The sequence below is a fragment of the Papilio machaon genome, chromosome 24 (assembly GCF_912999745.1).
Source record: "Papilio machaon chromosome 24, ilPapMach1.1, whole genome shotgun sequence".
Taxonomy (NCBI): domain Eukaryota; kingdom Metazoa; phylum Arthropoda; class Insecta; order Lepidoptera; family Papilionidae; genus Papilio; species Papilio machaon.
This window is the reverse complement of record NC_060009.1, coordinates 3,811,059-3,834,716: the sequence shown is the minus strand read 5'-3', so window position 1 is coordinate 3,834,716 and position 23,658 is coordinate 3,811,059. Positions and strand designations below refer to the sequence as shown.

Sequence of the window (23,658 nt, the reverse complement as noted above, 5' to 3'; positions counted from 1 at the left end):
CGATAATTTAAGTTGGGCAGTTTTCATTACGGTTGTTTGTTTTTTTTTTTTTTTTTTTAGGTAATTCTTTGTAACGGGTTTCATACATTTGGTTAAGGGGAGAATTATCTACCCACCTTTTATATATTTTTTACTTTAACGACCATTTGTAGTAAGCGGTTTCTGGAAGCATCGATAATTTTCTACCTTCGATTTTATTTATTTATTTTTTTTGAAATTTCATTTTATTAATCATGGCCGGCAAATATACCGCTAGGATAACAGGGGTGCTGAGATGGCTCGGCTCAGCGGTTTTGAATATTTCTAGGCAGGACCGTGCGCAGGCCCTTATGGCTAGATATCAGGTTCTAGACGATCAAATGGCGGATCTATATGCGGCGTACCGTGGCATTCTAGAGTTAGGCTTAGAAGCGGATGCCATGGCGAAGATTAATGCTGACATTGATCAGGCCGACGACCTGGCTGATCAAATTATTCAGGCTGTTGGTTGCCTTAAGGGGTCAAGCGCTGCTGACGCGCGCGTTGCTGCGGAGTCGGAGGCGTCACCAGCGCTCATGAGTAGATTGCCGCTGCTCGATTTGCCACAATTTAACGGTGACTTGGAACAGTGGGTTGCTTTTAACAATTTATTTGAAAGCATTGTTCACAGTCGTAGGGATTTGACCCCTGCTCAGAAGCTTGCCTATTTGTTGGCGTCGTTAACGGGAGAGGCCAAGGGCCTTGTCCAACATTTAGGTCTTGTTGACGGTAATTATGATATCGCCCGGGACTTACTCAATCGTAGGTATCAGAATGTTCGGCGATTAGCAGATAGTCATGTTGCTGCTATTCTAGGCCTACCTAGGATTTCGGTTACGCAGTCGTTGCGCACACGACTTCTAAATCCTTTGTTAATAGCGGTCAACGGTCTCAAGGGTTTGGATTTACCTGTGTCCACGTGGTCGTTTTTATTATTGCACATAATTCTTTCCAAATTACCATACGATTTACAACATAGATTTGAACTGGAATACGGCGGGGACTCCGCCACTCATCTTCCCAGCTTTGACAACCTAATTTTATTCCTGGAGGATGAGTGTCGTCGAACGGAGAATCTTCCCCCTCCTCCCACGGGGCCGTCCGTCGGTACTCGTAGAGCGAAGCCCGCTGATAATCAATTACCGGCAGGGTACCGTAACCGACCACGTGTGGTTAATGCAGCAGTGGCACAGACACAGGAATCTCGTTGTAACTATTGTCGGGGCACAGGACACGGTGTTACGGGTTGTCCCAAGTTCCGACAATTACGCTGGCAGGCTCGGCGCAATATTGCTCGTCAGCGCTTTTGGTGTTATTGCTGCTTGGGGGACCACCTTGTCTCGCACTGCCAGTCCACTCGTGCGTGCGGTCAGTGTGGAGGTAGGCATCATCTCCTGCTGTGTGGAAACCGCAACGGCTCGCACTCGCCAACCACTCAGGGGCATGTAACTTCCCCTGTTCGTAGTAAAAATGCGGGGGAACAGTGGTCTGGAGCTATGCAGCGGACATCAGGTCGCCGTGATGTTAGGTCTCCACCACGGCTTAGGGCACACCACGAACGGCAACGTGTTCAGGGTTCACCAGTGAGCACGGGCGGGGGGCCGCGTGATTCTTGTAGCGCCTCTCAAGCTGCGGCAAAGGAGCCTGGTGCGGCCGGCGCTCGCTCGCCACTCCACTTCTTGGACTGGCCTCGGTTGGAGCGTCGCCGACCGTGTCGATCGGATCATCAGGTGATAAGTGATCAGGATCGCCCTTCCTCCACACCACATATAAATAAATCTTCGCAGGAACGATAATTCGTTCCACTTTTCCATCGCAATGCATCTCATCGCTTAGTACGGTTTCACTGTCCACCGCTCAGGTTCGCGTCGGTTCTCTTCGGAGTAAATAGGTAACCACGCGCGCGGTTTTGGACTCGGGTTCATAGGGATGCATTGTTTAAATACGGTCGGTGGAACATTTACGGTCGCGGATCGACCGGGTACGGATTACGGATTTATTCGCGGAACAGGTAAAGCGAATTGGATGGTCACATAGATTTTATTAGGCCACTTGGTGGTAAAGCGAGCAGTGGCAACTCTCCCCCAGCTCGTTTAATTTTGGGTTTCGAATTACGGTTTTAGACGCAGCCAGATATCGTCTGGCTGGGGCGGGGGACTGTTCGGTACAGATGTACTATAGCTCGTCATTGTTTGAATTTCGCGGTTGACCAATACGGGTTTTATGTTGGTAGGTCGACTCATTTTTATTCTCCCGCACAAGCGGGTAGTTAGAAATCCCTCTCCGCTACGGACGGGCGCGGGGCCTGCGGGGGGCTTGTGCGGGGAAGGGTGAGTCGACAGAGCGCATCGAGTCAGCATAAAAAGTGGTCGGCAGTTAGATAGCACATCGGACGTGTCTATTAATTAGCGTACAGGGTCGCTAAGTTTACGGTTCCGCGTTCGGTTCGGATAAGGACGCGTCTATAGGGCGCTTACGGGAAGCGGTGCATCGGGTGCATCAGGAGTGCAGCATTGCTGGCGCCTTTAGACTGTATGACAGTGACTTACTTGACTCGACTGACACCGACAGAGTAACCAGGCACCTGCAGGCGGTGAACGGGGCATCGAGTAGGTAAGTGCCAGTTCATATATTTACAATATTACGCCAACCATTGCGATACGTAGTCTAAGGCAGGTTGTGCCGCGGGACCCGAACCCGTCGTGTACGGCACACATTGTTTATATTTTAATTTTCCTGACTGCTTGAGACATATATTTATGTAAAATCAAAGTTTGGCCAATACTTTAAGCTACGTTAAGCACGTAATACACATTCCTGAAGGCCTAGCACGACACGCTTTAACAATATATGTCATTTGTTTGGGATTTGTACTTTACTCCAGGTAGGTGCGCTTCACAAATTTTAACACAAATTTTATTCATGACGCTATGAAAACGTTCTAACGAAAAGTCATGCTAGACCCTCAGTATTAAAATCGTTAGCGAGTCGTCGCTGTTGGGTGCAAACGGCTCACATCGTGTGGCCGAGGCCGGTTTTATTCCCGTCCGAGTCAGCATTCCTTTTCAGCGAGCTAAGCGGAAGAGCGAGCCGAGTGTCTTTCACTATTATTACCGCTTAGAATCCCCGACGTTGGCAATTCTGCAACGCGCTCAATAATGCCACCTAAGAGGAACAATCTAGGCAGTATGTTACATTGGAATTAAGATATTTATCTTATTTCCTTTCCAAATTTAATGAATCCATACCAAAAATAACTATGGTTTGATAGCTAATTATCTATTAAAAACCTGTTTAACATTTAATCTTCATAGCAATTTATCATTTAAATTACATCAAAAGAAAAATTTCAAAGAAAAAACTTTGAGATAAGATCGAAATTTCGAAAGTGGGGATTCTCTTATCTAAAACGACGGTCAAACAACGCTTTATCAAGACTTAAACATTGCATTAATGTTCTGGGGAATCGAGCTAGATAAAAATTAAGTTCCACTTATGTGTTAGTAAACAAGATTTCTTTTATTTTTACATTCTTTCATTTTATTATTTGATCCATCGGTATTCCGAAAACAACAGACTTCATAAACAATACTATAAAATATAATATCAAATTAATAAAATTACGATAACTTTAATTGCAAGGATTATATTGATACCAAGATATATTTTGGTTTAGATATATTTGGATTGCTCGTTTGCCACCTTATAATATAAAAAAGTATTCCAGAAATAATTAGTATATAACCAGTCGCAGCTGACATGTTTATTTTAAATTAAATAACAACGCCAACTGCAGTTTTATCATAGGTTAGGCACGGGATTGATCCAGTTGTGTTTTACGAGTGATCGCGCAACCGAAATGCAAATTTTATCGTTGGTATGCATGAGCGGTACAATAAACATTTATTCCACACACCACCGGTCCGATCTCTGGAGAAATTGCCGACGCACGACCCGTCCTGTGCTACATACATTGTCCTATTTCATACATTCCAAACACTTTTTCTTTGTTCTGATAATATCATGCAGACAATGAACTGTATGAATTAAATAGCTTTTATAATCCAAACACGAGATATGGAAAAGTAGGTGTTGAAAAAACTCGGATTTAAGATTATATTTGTACGCGACACGTCAATAGTAGGAACAATTTCATTTTAATTCAAAATAATATTAGTACTTTTTAAATTAATTTTAATTCTAAATAATTTAGATGTCTGATATTAAAACTGTATAACACGTGAGAAATAAAGTCACGAGTGGTATTCAATGAGATCCATCAGAATAACTAGTCTTTCCTCGAGTGGTAACCTTACCGTAGTAACAATTAACAGTCATTCGAGGCTCATAACGACTTCTGTCATTACATGTACAGCGAAATCTAATAATCACACAGAAATACGAAGTCGTGGGAGTTCTCACGTCCCGAGAGATACAGTAAGTGGTTAATCTGTTCTATAAATAGTGCCTTATCTTAACGATTTCAACTTTGACAAACTGGGATGTTTTCGTTTTAAAATATTGGTGAACTTAGCTTTAGTTAACACTAACTAAAGCTAAGTTCTACACAGAAGATTTAATGCATTAAAAGAAATTTCGAACCCACAGTATCATGTTTTGCTGTCCATACTTTGAACATCTTATTGGCATTTTGGACGGTGTAAATTAATTATATTTTACTATAATAATATAATATTTTAGCGGAATAAAAGTACATAATAAGTAGTAAGTGTAAGCAGGTGCACGTAGAATCAGAGTGCAAAGTTCGCATTGAGATTGCGACGTGGTCTGCAGATTGTCGCGGTGCAATACAGTACAGCAACGGCCATAACAACATAATATGGGGTCACATTAAGTCAAATTAAAGTACGCAAAATATGTAGACAAGAAGGAAAGAAGTCTTAGATGAAATCTTACTTAAATCTCTTCAAAACTCTAATAAACTGGAAACTAAGTTTAATACTTTTAGTTTCAATAAAACTTAACTTAACATAAGCCTATTAAAGTTTGGGTAAAACAAATTACACGTACAAAGCCAACTGTTCAAACTCATTTATCAATAAAGTTTTTTAGTAGTAACTTTGTTTTAGGCATTCGTTTAAGCTGCGAGCATTATAACAAGGGAAGTTAAGTAACGGACAAAGTTTGAGCGGGCAAAGTTGCTATGAAATCCAGTCCGCCTCGACTCCAACTTAGTTCGGCATTAATTATAAACGCCACTGAGGAGTAACACGCTTATATAGTCTTAACTTAGACTGGGACTAAGTTTACAGAGAACGACTAAGTTGAAAACCTACAACAAAGAAACAAAACAAATATAATAAAACTCAGAAGTCAGAAACTTGAAGAATGTGAGTCATCTTCAGTTGACAATCTCTTTTAACTATCTTTAACGTAATTGGGAGATATGAGAGCAAAATTTTCCAAGTTCTATTATGAAAGGCAACAATATAAATAACAATTACCCAAACAAATTTATAATTCTTCACAGAATAGGTAGGTAAGTACTTTAGATAGCGGTATCGTGTTCTTTGGTCATACGAGAAAGCAAACGAAAGCGGATCGCTTTCCGTATATTGCGATTTGCGACACACACCGGTCACCGCCACGCGGCCGCTACATCAATATGAATTTGACAATTTTATTTAATCTTTCTTTTATTTATTTTAATCATTACTCATGCTTAACTCTGTTACTAATATTATGCCAACAATAAATCATAAATTTAAAACATCAATAATTACAAATGCTACTTTATATTGGTTCGACACTTCGCGTACGATTTTAAAGTATGAAGGGAAAGGATATAAGTATTCGTACCACTGTATGTATGAACTAACAACACTACGTCATCGGGCACATATAAATTGCTAATATCGAGATCGTTCTAAAGTAGTTCACTTCCATTTTCTCTAATGACGCATCTAGAATGTTTATCGCGCAACTCTTACGACTGTTTCATTCACCCAGCCCCTGTCTGCGGTCTTGGCAGTAAATGTTAGGGCTGTCACAGACGGCGAATACTTTTAACCAGTTCTAAACATCTTCAAAGACTATATTATTTGTCATTTAATTACTGCTTCATGAACTAATTTTGGCCTGCGACAAGTGCAGAATTATACAACAGAATTACAGCATATGCAGATTGGTGGTACTCAAGAACTAACGTTTTACAGGCTACATTCTTTAACATTATTTCCCGGATACTATAATGCGTGGGCGCCCTAAGTTCGAGGTAAACGCCCTGGCGACAGTGGTGCTGAATTAGCTAGCTAGCTCTGTGTACTATGACGTGTCGACAGATCTATCGAAGGACCTATCGATGTGTGCTCGATTAGCCATCGCAATAAAAGTACTAGATATATTACATACAATCATACAGTTATACTTTGAAATTGTGTAAATAAAAATTACATTTTAATTTAAATTCAAAAATTCAAAATCTATTTATATAGATATTTGCGCACGGCATAGGAGAGGAAGTAATTACGTCATCAAATCATCGTACATAAAATAAATTCGGGCTACAAATTCATTGAACGACCACCGCATTTCCGTCCGTGTGGTAACCATCATGACAGCTAGCTTTGGTCATTGACCGTTACTGTTCGTTCGCTGCACCACACTGAACAGTTACAATGTTCTGGGGCAGTTTGACTTATTGTTCGCGACTGTACACCGATTTTTACTGTGTGTTGCACATATTTTGTTAGAGGCTTTGTGTTTCTTTTAACTCTACCTCACGTGTATTTTGTTCGCGACTGTATACACTTCCTACTCTCAGTGTTACGCTACTTCAATTAGGATACGTAAACATTGCGTGGTGTATGACGTCACGTGCGTTCTTACCGTGTTAACAAATGAGAACGCTATGAATACATAAACGATTCATAAAATACATTAATGTTTGATTATATTCATTCATTCATTAATTCAAATAAATATTCAGTTTAAAAGATAAACAAGAACATCAGTTTGTTGTGAATTACAGAAAATACAAAATCTAAAAATACTATTACTTACTTTTATGTTATTTTAAATATTACAATACAAAAAAAGTACAAAAAGACAGCGATAAATAAAATATCGTATCGACCATTTCGGTCGACGTCCGGGTCTTTAAAAAGGGACTTCGCAGAAACTTTCGGCGAAACATGAGAAGAAATCCTTGCGAGGACTGGATTTTATTTTCCAAGCGCATGAACACGTCCTATATGTCTTCGGCGCCTACCACACGAGACGTTCACTAGAATATTCGGTTTTGAACCTTGTACTGCGTCACTAAAGTCGTTATTTGCATAATAGGCTGATATATACAGCGTGTACTTATAGGTGTATGGTTGGACGGCGACGCCTCAAGCATTTTCCTGTTTATCACATTTCATACGAGTGGTAACATAAGACGGCTCGTGTAGAGGCGTAATAGCGAGCGCTTCGTTTCGCATTATGCCTTGAGTTCGGAAGGAGATTATTAAAAAAGCGGGCCACTAATTATGGACCGAGAGTTGACCTTGTATGGTACGTACGAAAAATCATTCTTGGAATAAAGACAACGTAATTAGGTTTTAAACATCACACTGTATATTGCATTTTTGATTGAATTACATTACCCTTTCATTGAATACATACTTGTGTTATTCAAAGCCTTGGATATTTTGTTAGTATAAGAGATAACATAGCAGTGTCTAGTACCAACTTAATATGCAAAATGACCTCTTTTGTACGTGATATTCAAATGCCAAAAAAATAATAAATGTGACACAGAAAAAAAATGAAATTAAACAGAACCGGTATGGCAACAATAAAAATCGTGTTAATATACGATAGGCACATATCAAGTATGTTAATAAGCTGATATTTAACGACGGAATAATATAAAGAATACTAAGAATTGATACAAATGCGAGGCATCCGTCGTGCCGGGCACGATATGACACTTCGCACCCGTGCTCACATGACGTATTCCAACAAATACCGTATTAATAGGGTTGTTAACGTACCAAAAAATAACAAAAAAAGGAAACAAATGGAAGAATGAAAATAAAATATGTAATGAAATAATAATCGTCAATACATTTTTCCAATTTCAAAACTTAATAATACCTACTAAAATTATATGAAAGTGGCAACCCTAAGTATCTACATACACATCGTGTCCTTGAGTAAGGCATTATCGTCAATGGCGATATCGGCGCTCTTTCTTAACACTTAACACACCCTTAGCGTAGGTTTTTCTTTCTAATTCTACGCTAAGGTATGCCATTAGTGCGACATTAATAAATTGTAACAATCATTGCGAATTTCTAGAAGAATTAATCAACATAACTTCTATAAAGTGCACATAATATTTATTGACAAAAAAGCGCACACATTAGTGGGTTCAATTACAGAGTCCGCACACGTAGGGGACCGGTCCTAGCGGGCGCGTTCAATAGCCTGCTCTCACGACACCAGCCGCCATTCCCAGAATTTGTACCCTAACGGAAAACATTTAGTCGTTGGATCAAATATATTGAATAGTTTAAAAACATTTCTTATTCCATTTACTATTAACCATCATAACATAATCATACAAAAAATGTCTCTAAAGTGGCTATTATAAAAGCCTGTTTGGTGGAAAGTAACACGATACGTTACTGTGTTTCAACTGTCGTAAGAGCTCTTACAACATAGACGTCCTCCACATTCTCTGTGACAAAATAGAGATAACAGTAATATTCTTGTACAATTGCCACGACAGTTGAAATAAGTTAACGACGCAGCTAATGATGAAAATATTTGATCAATTGTAAGATGATAACCTATCTCCATTCATTAGTAATTAGGTAATGGATCTTAGTAAACATTAATTTGCGATTCGGGGCGACATTATGAATGTAATAAATAAAAACTCATACAGTTGTAATGTATATATGTTTTAGCATTATATCGCCGCGTGACTCTAAAATATGACCTTTAACACAATGAGAATTTATTACACAAACATGTATGAGACGTTATATTGCGGTACAACAATGAAAATGCTCTTATATTTTATTTTATAGAATTATAGTCAGCAAACATTATCTAACTACTAACACGTGTATTGATAAAAAACACATTACTACAACGTTTAATAAAGTTTTCATGCAAATAGAAATACTTACGTTAAGAAACGAGAGAAAACGACTACTTATTTAAAAAATGACCTTGAGTTTTAATAATAGCTTACACATTCTTAAGAACCCATTTGAATTTAAACACAAAGGACACACGAGATTGATTGCCAACAAAAAAACTAGTGTGTACAAATTCTTCAGACATACTTGTCTAAGAATGCATCATGAGGAAAGACAACCCTAGTTTGACACAGTCATAACGATGCAAAATTTAGCAACCAACTAGTGGCGAATATAGCGTAGTTTCATTTAACTGATCGTGCATACGACGGGACATGTGTCGGGTAATTCATATACGTCACACGCACGCGAGCACACATACACACGAGAGACGCGCGCGCATTGCCACAGGCCAGATCCATTCAGGCGTTACAAAGCGATTCTGAATGCTATTTTATCTCAAGACGTGCCGCGTTTCGACCGGACTGTAATGTTAGTTTCACAGCAGGGCAGAACAGTAGATAGTGCAGACTTTCTGCTGTTGTTCGAACGTAGAGTTACCCGTATTTGATTGATGTATTGTAGTTTCTGTTGTACCAAGAAGAACGAAAGGAATGACAGTATGTATTAATACAAGTGACACTGCAGTGGAGTTCTACAGTTACTGTAAAAACGGTACTGTTCTGTCCCGGCGTTGTGCATTCAAATAATGCATTGTCATAAATAAGCACTGTCTACAGTTTCTACCCTCGTGTGAATCTCGCATAAGGGGGGAGAGTGGTATTACGGGGGGAGGGATGTGCCCAGCAACAGCGTCGTAACTCCGAGCGTACAACCAGACAATCGCAATAATTATTAACAGATATACACGTTTAATGATAGTGTCCGTTGTATTGATTTGCAAGTGTTTCTATCATAGACTTTAAGTGCTGTTTTCGCGTAAAGATTAATTAATAGAGAGTTCGTGGGATGAGCATTTTGCTCCGAAATGAATTAAGATTTTTTGAATTAAATTTTTGATGATTTAGGCCGGATATTGAAATAAACCATTTCTTTAAAATAACGTCGGCAAATTGCATATAGTATTAAATGAATTGTACTGTTAAGAAGAAAACCGTCACTATGCCGTGTATGGGCGCAACACTAGACCTAAAAAAAAATCAAAGCTTGCGTCCCCTCACCATACCTGACCTTGGTTTGGTAACAAAAGCGCGTTATTATCTCCAAACGATTTTAATTAATATTGTCTAAAAGTACGTTAACATCTATTATAATTGATAGACTAAATTTACAATCGAGTCACGTAGCGGGACCGAACAACCTGATCTCAGGGAGGCCGACATAAATCACACATTCATACTTTCACAGAATATCATGTAAATTATATCATATAGAATAATAAGGGGTTCACCTTAGCTATATTAAAAAAAAGAATCATCATCATAAAGTCGACAATCAAAATAAAAGAAACGCACTTTATGAGATATGTGCAAACCTAAGCAACAAGTCATGTTACTGAACATAGCCTTTGGTTGTTGATTTGTGGCGTTGCCGGGGCTCTTTTAACGGATTGTCGGGACGCGGCTCATGCGAACAAAGACGAGCTCTTTGGCCGGCACAGCTATGTATACTATATGTACATATAACGACTTTACATTCCAATGGAACGTGAAAGGACACTGCCTATAGGAAAACGCTATCTACACATTAATTCATCAGTAGGCGTATTGAAGACGCTATTTAAATTTAATTAAATACGCGATGATATTTTCTGTATTTTATAGACCTTTACCATCTTGTAATTTTCACGTATTCTTAAATTTGAAATAACAATTACTAAAATATAATGTTTCTTTGTAAATAGAATGGTCACATGGACACAAATATTTACAATACACTTTGTTCACAAACAAACAATAGTAACTTACTCTCAATTCCAAGGAGTGAGATACGTCGCCTTAAACCTGAAACAAATAAATATAACAATTATTTACGTTATTAATAAATAAATAAACACACAAACACATAACATTAATTGTAAAAAGGTGGCAAGTTTCAAAAGGGTAATAACTTGTAAGTGTATTCTACGTTTTTTACCTGATACCTTCCTCACGTTAACAGACTCGAATTGAATCTCGGTACGCATAATTCTTATACGTAAGTTTTAGTTTTTTTTAATTATTCAGTGGTTAACTTTTTTTATTATAGAATTGAAAATAAAAAAAAAATGTTCTAAGCTGTGGTGTTAATTATTGATTAAACTCTTGACATACGTTGTTTCAATAATACGTATAAACGTCACAGCGCGGGGGCGTCACTGGCCAAACGGAATGGACAATGCGCATAAAAAATCAATAAAAGTTGGGCTCGGCCTTCGGCGAGGCCGGGTGACAGCGTTCCGAGCAACGGCCGACGCGCTTTGCAATATTATGCTAATAAAAAATTACCATTCAAATAAAATTATCCATTATTTGCTCAACATTGTTAATTTTAGTTGACAATTTAAGTACAATATTAAATATCTTAATCAAACAGATGACCATTGTTAAACTTTACGTCCAAAAGATTGCAGATTGTCTCATACATACACTCATACAGTTAACAAATTATTGGGTGTACACATATTACCACTGGGTTAGATCATAACTCAATGAGTCAAAACGTTGATATTGTAAGTTTGAACAAATATGGTTACATTTCTAATTTTGGTTCTAATGTAGCCACAATGAACCTCTATTAACAATTTTACGAGCAATCAATACATTTAATATCTCAACCTACGTACCTTCCTCTTCGTATAATTCAAACATCTAAACTTATATGCTGTGAAAACGAATAGAATGCGGCATATCACATAGCGCCTAAAAATATTATACTTGGCATCAAATAAATCGTCTGGCGGCACTTTGAAATTGCGCCAAGTTGGATTTCTTCAGTATTTACCTATGGCCGGTGTTAAATGATAGCGGACCGGTCCTCTGATAAGGCAAGCTCACTTCTATCAATTTTATATCAACAATATAATAGTGAAACTAAAAATGAATAATAATAATTATATAAAGTTCATATTTTTACGAATTACTGTAAATCGACTAATAGTTGAGTGAACGTGGAATTTTAATCATTTTAAATTGAACATAAACAACTTAACTTTTGCAACTTTAAACTTGTAGCGAATGTTGGCAGCGATCACTTCGCTATTTTAGCGATACCAAGTGACCGCTAGTTAGCTCGTTTGCCTTTTTGTGGTACATAAAAAAATTGAAAATTTAATTCTGTTTACCCATAAATAGATAGGCGATGTTCGCTGTATTATATCTCTTAAATTAATCAGCCAACTATTTGTCACAATCAAAACGAGACATCGCATTCACGTTGAATACATTTCGATGATATTTAATTCTTATCTACAACTGATAAATATATGATATATCAATTCAGATAAAGCGTGGACGTTTTTATTTCGAGATAAACTTGTCATTTAATAAAATGTTTATTTACAAAACGACTTATGCTGTAAGATTTGTTGCAAAAGAAATATATAACTACTTCATTTTGCATGAAAATGTTGCAATTTAATTAAACGGATAAGAAATGTTGTAGACCATATGTAAAGTCGATGGCTTATCATTCATAGCAATCAATATTACGAACTCTAGTACAAATTAGGTATTGTATTTATAACTCAAATTAAACACTGTTATAATTTGACTAAAACCAAATACTTTTTAATTCCAGCAACTGGACAGTAAACATATCTTCTGTTTGTGAATTACTCACAGAGCAATGAAGCGTGAAAGGTCAGGGGGACTTGGTATAATAAGGTATTAAGCCTCATAACCAAGTCCGCTTTCCCACGGCGCGGCGTCTCGATGCAGTATCGGCCACAGTACAAATGCCAAAGGTCGCTAAGATGAACCGAGCTAACGGATGCTGTGGTTTTGCTACGAGATGAGGTTCTTTCAAGAGATTGATTTTCATTTTAATTTATAACAGTCATTAATATTCAGCTACAGAACAATGTTATCTATTAATGATAAATATTCACAGTGTTTATGTCTACAGTGCAGAAAATTCAAAATGCAATAAACATTAAATATTTTTTTTTCCAAAAAATATGTGTACTTCTGAACTATGAAAAAATGCAAAGAACAGATCTGTAACTGAAATATTTATGCAGCAAAGAGGACTTATAAACCTTCATAGTTTAAATTCGACCCAAATTTCTGTCAGAAATTGTAACACTAAGACATCATTGTTTTACACTGACATTTACTTTACAGCCGAAATCGCGGTGACTACGTTATAGAGAACAAAAAAAAATTGCGAAAAATCTAGAATGTTCGTCGGGCACGGCTCACGTGGCCCGGCTCGCAGACTTGCAGGCCGAGTTAGAACCGGTCCAGTGCACAGCTTGCACAGTGTGCACACAGACATAGATATATACATATATTATACCTGTGCATGTGTTACGTGGTGGGATCAAAGCGGCGCAGCGTGGCGTAGGTCGCACGTCGAGAGCTCTCACTATACATGTAATGTGGTCTACATATATGTCGCGTGAAACGGAGCGCACGACTCATGGGAGAGTGGACTTTGTGTAAATGAACTTTCAGCAGGATAGGTCAGTTATTTTAACTATTCCACACTTACATATAAGACAGTACGTTAAATTTCATATTTTAAAGACCCTATAATAATCGTATAAATTTTCCATATTTAAAAACCGATCATTTAAACTTTTATATAGATGTATTATGTGTCACGCTTTTTCATTTTACATCCATACACCGAAACGAATAAATATGCCCATAAATATGATAATGAATAAACCAATCTAATTGAATCACAACAAAATAAACAAAAACTCTTGTATAAAATTTTGTAACCAGTTATTTCGATTGCAATCGTCTTTACAAGCTAGTGAACTGTAAATATATTCTGAATAACAATCAACACAAGACGAACTGGTTTCAGAACAATTCTTTCTCTTATTTCCTTACATTGCAATATAACGGGTATGAATTATTTTCCGTTCTATATAAATAAGACATATTTCAGACACCAGAGGACCTAGCACGAATATATAGTACACGCACCTTCGTAACGTCATCGACAAAATGTGTGAATATTTGTTTGTCAGTGTACTTTACACCCGGTAGGGCACCTCATAAATTTTAATATAAATTATGTTAACAGTGCCACGAGTTCGGTGCCTGAACTAGTGATTTTTTCTAATTTAGTTTTTGTATTTTCAGTCATCACTTTCTAGTCATAATTCCAATCTAATAAGATCATATATCTCGGTTACGTATCTTCGTATAAACATTTGATTACACGAGAAGCACGTATCGTAGCAGGGAATTAGTAATAACATCACGTACCGTAACCCCCCCCCCTCAGCCCCTCCAGCACATCGCGACGACGGCATTGAATTTTAGCTGAGTGCGCTTTTCCTTGTAACAAATAGCTAGCTATTGTGCTGTACTTTGCAAAACCTTGCTGTGTCGTTATTATTACCGTTGAATTGCAGAGTTATTTTGCAATTTACAATTTCGTTCTTTGCAACTAAAAACCGATTAGTTTAACTAAAAGTATTTAACAATCTCACTTATATATATTATTAAAAATGCGAATGTTTAGATGTATAGATGGATGTTTAAAGGTGTATGAAATTTGGCGCAGATGTAGAGCATAGTTTAAAAGAGTACATATTAAAAAAATCTTTATTTATTTAATAATAATAGTAGAATGGAGACATTTAAACCCACAACAGCATCAAAAGAACTAAAATAATGATTAAAGTCAAACGTAATTAAAAGATAGATATTTTTTAAAATATGCGGCCGTACATCGCACATGGCGAGTTCGTGATGCGTTGGTCAGATAATGCATTGATCGACACAAAAACTGGCTTCATACATTATTCATGAAGACATCACAAATTCAAATGAGAGCCGCTCACACGCGGGTATTTATTACTATCACATTATCCTGCGCCATCTCTTCAAATGTCATATTAAAATTCTTAATACTGCGGTTTTGTTTCTTTGATGCCACGATGTCAACAATAAAATTAATATTTAGGTTGTTATAATATTGCTCTATATTTATACACATATGGAAGAACGTAACAAATTAGATGAGATTTTAATAAATTTTGTAAAAAAAACAAAAATTTAGTATGTAATATAAAAAACACAGTGGAGTGAAACACAAAACAATATGTTCTAGTATTGTGTAATAAGAAAAACATACCATAAAACAAGATTTTACCAAGTGGCTCACTTTGCATTTCCAAGTGAATCATTTCTGATAAAATAATATACCGTGTCGTTAATGGCCAGTATACATTAACATAGCTCTTGTAAACCTCCACTATAATGAAATTAATGAATAAAAACAATCTTCTTTATCATAAACATCAATGGTAGCTTTACCTACATTTTTAAACTACTGGACAGATTTCATGATAGGTTGACAGGTGTTCCAACAACTCTACGAGTTGTTCCTTTCAAAAAAAGAAACATTTTTCAGTTTTAATGAAACTTTTTGCTTACACTATTGACATACCGACTTAAATAACCCACGCATGCCGAGTTTAGCTAATATTGAATAAAAATTAAATCGATTTACGAAACAAAACCAACTAAACATTCAAACAACTAGCATTCAACTCTGTAAAGTTGGACGGTAAAGTTTGTTCGATAGTAAAAAGTTGTAACAAACATTTGCCACTTGCTGAAGTTTGTTACCCGGCGTAATGAGTGAGTGAGGCCGCGGCTGGGAGTTTGACAACTTTATGATACTACTTTTGTAATGTTAGCTTCACACAAGGGTAAATCAACCGGACAGAACAGTAGACAGTGCAGTCCTGTGTGTGAACGCACACTGGCAAAGCAGTACGGTTCAATCCTAGTGTACAACTAGCATAAATCTATGCTTACCGAAAAATTCCTTGTTTTAAAATAGTGATTTTAAACAACGAAATTATCCGAATTAAATATAACTTTCACGTTCATTTAAAATAAAACCTACAACTAACAATAATCTTATAAATATTTTTAGGTAATACAGATTCTACTCCTTTTTTTTGCTTAGAAACTTTGCAAAAATTCTCTTATTTTCCACATGCCGCTAGTAACACGTGTCAGAGAAGCAAGGTCGGTGAACGCGCCCTCCCCCGTCCTTCCCCCTTGACTCCCCCTCATGCTCTGAACTAGCAGCAGCCGGTATTGTTACCGACGTCTATTTGCAAACTAAACAAACGGATCACGTTATCTTGCACGAATAAGAAAGATGAGTGACCAACGACCAACAATTAAACATGACAATTCATAAAAAAAAAATATCCATGCTAACTCAAAGATACTACATTTTTAGCTCGTTATATTTAATAAAGAAATATGTTTATTTGTAAAAAAAAAAACATAATTACGTAAAATATTAGTATACAACGAGACATGCCAGCAAACTGGCGGCTTCAGAATTTGGTAAAGAGAAAATAAAAGATATTAACAACAATCGCACCTATCCATTAAAGTCCAGTTCCAAACTGATCCATAGCTGAGATAAACTTACAGTAACACATGTAGCCCAGTTAATTTATATCAGTTGATCTAAGATAAACAGATATATCTTTCTCGGTATTTTTAGAGGAAGTAACAACCGTTAATCATTCAAACTCGTTTCCATAGCTATTAAATTATACTTAAATCTTTACTAACCAGTATTTCAGGACAAATAAAGAGATATAAACCTAAAAAAATTAATAAATTAATAGTAAACTAAGTTATTAAACTAAACACTAAAATAATTCGTTAACTCATTTAAATTTTTTTTTTATCTCATGTCGAAAAATAATTTCAATATATTCATACATTTAATACCAATTGTGCAAACGCATTCATAAGGAAAATCATTAATTGCTTAAGCCGATGTTGTGAATGAAACTTTGAAAAGACTTCACGGTCACGGGCCTTATACTTGAAGCGGGAACGATTTAATTTGTTTAATTAAACCCGATGATATCCGTTAAATTACTATCAGTTTTTTTTTAAAGTTTACACAAACTAATTTTGTGTTAAACTTTAAGATGACAAAATGTTTTGCCAGTAAAAACTGTAATATACAAACTTTGTAGTTATTGTACAGATTAGCATGACATGCAGTGTGACAGCCCTGTGTACAACGCTGCGTCACATGTCACCACGTCACCGTGTCAGACGGTGTCGCGCGGCAAGCTGGAAGCTTCGAGAACATGGCAGATAACACGTGTGTTTATTAACGAATATTGCGCAATAATATGCGCCGCCTGACGATAACACATAACGCCTACAACGCTATACTAAAGCGGTTAATAAGAGCTATTGTTTATGTAACATAACTTACGTCTAAAGTGTTATTGGAATACAAGAAATACCTATCTGACATTCTCGACTTTGATACAAGGTCACGGAGAGCTAAATATAATATTTAATCGCATCAACAAAAAGTATTAGCCTTTACAACACTCATCTCAGGTTCTATGCACAGCCAGTCCATAACTCACAGAAACATAAGTATTAACGTGTGATTCTAAGTACATCTTAATTTAGGATTTATCATAATACGATAGCAGAAGGTCAGTTATATACGTACGAATCACATACGTATAACTAGCATGAGAAACATACGGGCGGAAATTGCTCTGTGGAGGGCCATTCAGTGTACAAACGAATCTTCTAAATTGGTCCATACGCGGCGGACGGGAGACCGTGTTGGCTTTGAATAGGCCATGAATAGGGGCAGAACTAACGCTCCACACTTAAACGATACGACTGTATTCGTGTATATAAAACCCGTTTCTAAATTTATTCCTATTGACACCCAGTAAAAATATTTCAAAATGTTGATATTTAAAATGTGTAGGAATAGTTACGTAATTATGTTTAGCATAATAAATTAAAAAAAAAAATTATAGCGTAGGCAGATATTATAGACTTCTATTAAATATGGCATTTATCACATGTTACAAATACATATCTATTATCTGTTATATTTACTCATGTTATCAGATGTTTACAAGACGTTGACATACAATTTACATCTGAAACTCTTTTATATTTCTATTTCATGGTATTTCAAAGAAAAAAAAAACATAATATTACTTACCAAAAGTCCCCACAGAAACATAACACGTAAAACTTTGTCTTGTTTCCAAACGTCTATTAAACATCGTTGAGCTAAAAAAATATTACTCCATTGTTAACAATGATTTCCTCGCGCAATACCGCAATGCACAATTCGGTAAAAAAAGATTCAAAGCGCAATACCCGTATCTCTCCATACACACGCACACATACAAATGTATTGAACATATACAATAGAATATAGTATGGTACGGTCAGCTTGCAGCGCTTGAAGCGGCCTCTAGCGGCCGCTAATGAAGCATGGCGCACGCAAGCGTTCCGACGACAATGCCTTTTTCGATGATTCGCTGCGGAAACCGAAGCGTTCGCTCGTCCGAAAATGACACAAAGCCCCCATCCGTATTCAAATGGAAGCGAACAAAAAAAAACACACGACCATTTAAAAATGGTCCCGCTGTCGCAAAATGCGTTGCATCAGATTTTGCGTTGAAACTAAAATAGCGTTTCGAGAGATGGCTCTCGACTGGGAAAATATAGTTTTGCCATAAAAGCATTCAATTTTACAGTGTAAAAACTTTGTACTTTTAAGTAAATTTGCTAATTTCTATACCGGTCAAATATTAAAAGTTTAAGGAGACAGTTCATTCCTTCACACACAAATATAAAACGAGAAGAATCGAAACGTATAAAGCGAAAAATAAAAACAACATGCACAATAAACTTTAATGACAACTACGATTTCTTACAATTATCTCCTAGCGATTGTCAACCCTAGTTACAAACGGACAACTATGACGCGCCATCACCAGTCGCGTTAGCGCCAGCGCTATTTTGAGTTGCGTTTTCCTCTTAACAATAACCAACATTGCTAATAATAATAGAAAACGCTTCACTGAGCGACAATTGTTCGGCAACACGCTATACAAGCCTGGTCACATCGGATAATGATCTTTGTATAAGAATTAAATACCAGAAGTTGTTTCAAAGGCACAAGGTAAACGACATGGACAAAAAACGAAACAAGTGGTAGGCTGAAATGTATTGTATTTATAAACGTAATGAAATAATATTTACAGCACAGGATAGCCTACTGACGTATTTTGTGTAGTCTTAATTTTTAACATTTACTTCAAAACTTTTGCCCACGACTTCCTCCAGGCGACATCATTTCTCTTTGTAATACTAGTAGGTATAGACTAATGATTACTTTTTTCTCCCGACTCGGATAACTTTTCTTTGAAAAACATATTTAAAGGAAAACTGAAACAGGAAAAACTTGAATACTGAACCGTGAGAAATAAAATGTTACCGAGTCAAAAGCTTGACAATTTATTGAACACGATAAATAAATAATAAGAACACATCTATCAATATTCTTATAATAACGATGTTTTCTTTTAGTAAATGAGTTCTATTTGAAAACTTAAAACTGCTCTTAAATAAACAGTGAAAAGCAACATTCGACTGCAAGTAATAAATCTATTCGGACCTTGCATTGATCATGTCGAGTTCTTGTACCAATATTCTATTTCCATTTTATAAATACATTATCGTTAAACAACTTTTATAATTCACGTGGGAACACACTGTAGTTAATACCAGTTAAAGATTTAATTATATGAATGGTAAGATCCTTCCAATACATTTAAAATGATAGTTTTATTTGACTGGCCATTGCCTCACCCAGTGTTAATGTTTTAAAATGCATGAACAGCACGTGGAAGACATGTGACTAACCACTTAAATTATTACATATTAAATATCAATAATTCTCAATAGTTTTATGTTCATTGAACTGGCATAGCGGACCCTTACAATTGTAGGTCAAGAGGTCAGTTAAACTTCAAACTAATATTAATAGCCAATAATAGTTCAAAGATTTAACGTTTTATAGTAAAAGATGAAGGCCCATTTTCTCTTTCAGTTCCTTTCATAATTCGCATTAAAGCGCATTAATAATTTAATTTAAAACGCCACTAGCTGTCGCCAGCGACTCCGTCCGGGCGGAATTAAAAAAAAAAGCCTATGTTTTCTTTCAGACTACGTTCTAAATGTGTGCCAATTTTCATCAAGATCCGTTGAGCCGTTTCGGAGATACCTTCAAACAAACATCCATCCATCTAAACACTCGCATTTATAATATTAGTAAGAAGTAAGAATAGCACAGTATCAATAAAATCCCAAACCTTCAACATGTACATTCACTTATGTACAACATTACGTACAAAAACCTACAGTACATTAGTCTATAATTAATTTAATTATAACTAAAAGCGTCGTAGAATCGTAAGCCGGGTGACGACGTTAAAAAAAATAGGCGTCAGAGTTACGTACGTCACTTTTCATTATAGTAAAAGCCGAAAATGACTCACCCCGCGCCCCTGTTTTACTCGACTCGTGTTGCTATGCGACAAATTGGACTCGACCTTACCTGGAAGCACGATTTGAATAATGAAAAAATATGCAAGACAAGTCAAACGAACAACGTGCTCGAATGCATACATAATGAATTTAGTTAATCGAGGACAGCAAAAAAACAGCGTAAAATATTATCTCGATTTAATCTTACTTATATTATAAATGCAAAAGTTCAGATGTATGTATGTTTGTTAGGTGTCTCCAGAACGTCTCAACGATTCTCGATGAAATTTAGTATGGATGTAAAACATAGTGTTAAAAACACATAGGCTACTACTTAAGTTTTTTTTTTAAATATTGTATTTGTGCCTTTACAATTATATTAAAACTTTTTACTAACAGGAATTCTACAAACTAATTATCTAGATTATAGACCTTTCGTTTTTTATAGTAGGGCACTGTGTAAAAGTTTCTAAAACTACTGTTCCTATTCTAATTATTGATGAATTAAATTTATCTTTAAAATAAATATAACACACATGTAAAACATCTCAAATAACATTAATGAACGATGGCTTATCATTAGCGTTCACGATAATTACATTCTGGTAGAAACCAGTTGAATAAAGAAACTTGTTTGTATTGATAAAACGGAGCTGAGCTACAACAGTCGCCGAGACGTAATTAAAACTGTTTATTTCATATTAAAATATTACATCCAAATAATAATATTAAAATTTTAAACATTTATCAAAGTGACCTTAGTTTACAGACGATAATTTTGGTTTTATTTTTACTTCATTTGTTCAAATCAAAATATAAAATGTATTTATTTGATATTTAATCGGATGCGTTTTGCTACTAATTAATTTATTTATCCATTTCCTGAATCACATGAGATCACAAAACTTGATGCGTAAAATCCTTACTAATATTATAAATGTGAAAGTAACTCTGTCTGTCTGTCTCGCTTTCACGCCAAAACAACTGAACCGATTTAAATGAAATTTGGTACACAGATAGTCTAGAGCCTGAGGATGGACATAGGCTATATTTTAACGCGAAAAAGGGGTTGTAAGGGGTTGAAAGTGGGGGTAAAAGTTTGTATGGAAGTGTCGCCTACTATTGTTTACTGAACCGATTTAAATGAAATTTGGTACACAGATATTCTAGAGCCTCAGAAAGAACATAGGCTACTTTTTAACGCGAAAACAGGGTTGTAAGGGGTTAAAAGTAGGGGTGGTAATTTGTATGGAAGTATTGTCATTTTAACAGTTAGAAGCTTGAAATTTCTTTCTAAGGCTGCTAATTTGATAGAAGTAAATATGAAATTAAATTTTTGTAAAAATGTTACCCTCAAGGGTGCTAAATAACTATAGGGGATGAAATTTTGTTTGGGAATATTTTAGACTTTGGTGAATGTTTTGTTTAGTATGTTTTGCTGTTACCCTTACCAATATTTAGTCTAGGGCCTCAGAAAGAACATAGTCTATTTTTTAACGCGAAAAAAGGGTTGTAAGGGGTTGAAAGTAGGGGTGGTAATTTGTATGGAAGTATCGTCATTTTTACAGTTAGAAGCATGAAACTTCTGTCTACGGCTGCTAATTTGATATAAATAAATATGAAATTCAATTTCTGTAAAAATTTTACCCTGAAGGGTGCTAAATAACAATAGGGGATGAAAATTTGTTTGGGAATATGTGAGGTTTAGGTGAATGTCTTATTTAATATGTTTTGCTGTTACCCTTACTGATATTTAGTTTAGAGCCCGAGAAAGAACAAAGACTACTTTTTAACGCGAAAAAAGGGTTGTAAGGGGTTGAATGTGGGGGTGGTAATTTGTATGGAAGTAACGTAATTTTTACAGTAAGAAGCTTGAAACTTCTTTCTAATGCTGCTAATTTGATATAAATAAGTAAGAATTTCGATTTTTGTAAAAATTTTACCCGTAAGGGTGCTAAATAACAATAGGGGATGAAACAACAATATGTGAGGTTTTAATGATTGTTTTGTTTAATATGTTTTACTATTATACTTACTGATATTTAGCTTAGAGCCTGAGAAAGGACAAAGATTAATTTTTAACGTGAAAGAGGGTTTGTAAGGGGGTAAAGGTAGGGGTGGAAATTTGTATGGTCGTATCGTCATTTTTACAGTTAGAATAAGCTTCTAACTTCTAACTTTTTTAGTCTGCTAATTTGATATTAATAAATAGGTCATTTAAAGTTTGTAAAAGTTTTACCCTTAATGTTGCAATATAATAAGGGAATAGGGGATGAAAATTTGCATAGGAGTAAATGAATATTTTGTAAGTTCCATTTGTTTTGTTGTAATTTTTTATAAGTTTAAATAAAATACCTCAACAACAACAACTTAATTCACGCCCATAACCTAGAGGGATAGGTAGAGACCAAACACCTACATTTGGTGCGGTCATGGAACACCTATCTCTATGTCTACATCCATACATCAACGCATAGCACGTCGGTTAAGTAAAATAATAATCCTTAAAAAAATGCTTAACGAAAACAGTATTTCACGCGGACGAAGTCGCGGGCACAGCTAGTTATCTATAAGCTTACAAGGATAAACAGAAATCTCTTTCAAACCATCATAGAAAATCTAGTTTTACCATAGCTAGAAACTGGGCGGTATAATAATTGTAAAACAAACATTCTAAAGAGCCAAGAAAAAAGCAAAAGGTGTCCAAGAGAACAATAAATATTCTCGTCAGTTCTGCGCTCTGCGACTTCGACGTGAATAAACTACGACCGACAACCGTCAAAGGAATACATCCCTCAGAAGTCGGTTCACATCCCACCCTACAGGGGGTGCAGAGTGGGGTAACCTCAGGGCGCTCGGGGGGCGAGGACGCGGGGGTGACACCAAGGTCACCGCCCTTGTCTACGTAACCTACCAGCGACCCAGCTTCGCCTAACATTCAACGATTTGTATTAAACGGCTCCATTCCGAGAAAATACTAACTAAAGAGAATCTATTGCTAAAGCTTTCTTTTGCTATTATAAAATTACTAAGAAACTTTGTTACATCTC

General features: G+C 36.1%; 1 protein-coding gene across 5 annotated transcripts in view; it reads right to left on the bottom strand.

Moving 5' to 3' along the window:
* Positions 1-23,658, bottom strand: part of LOC106719070 (C-terminal-binding protein) — a 77,248-nt gene that overhangs the window by 35,777 nt on the left and 17,813 nt on the right. For 4 of the 5 annotated variants that reach the window (XM_045684075.1, XM_045684074.1, XM_045684071.1 and 1 more), the window contains exon 2: positions 11,045-11,080. The gene's annotated coding sequence lies outside the window, so the exon portion shown is untranslated. Of the gene's footprint in view, positions 1-11,044; positions 11,081-20,619; positions 20,679-23,658 lie in introns of all 5 variants that reach the window. The other variant, XM_045684072.1, reaches the window with a different exon arrangement.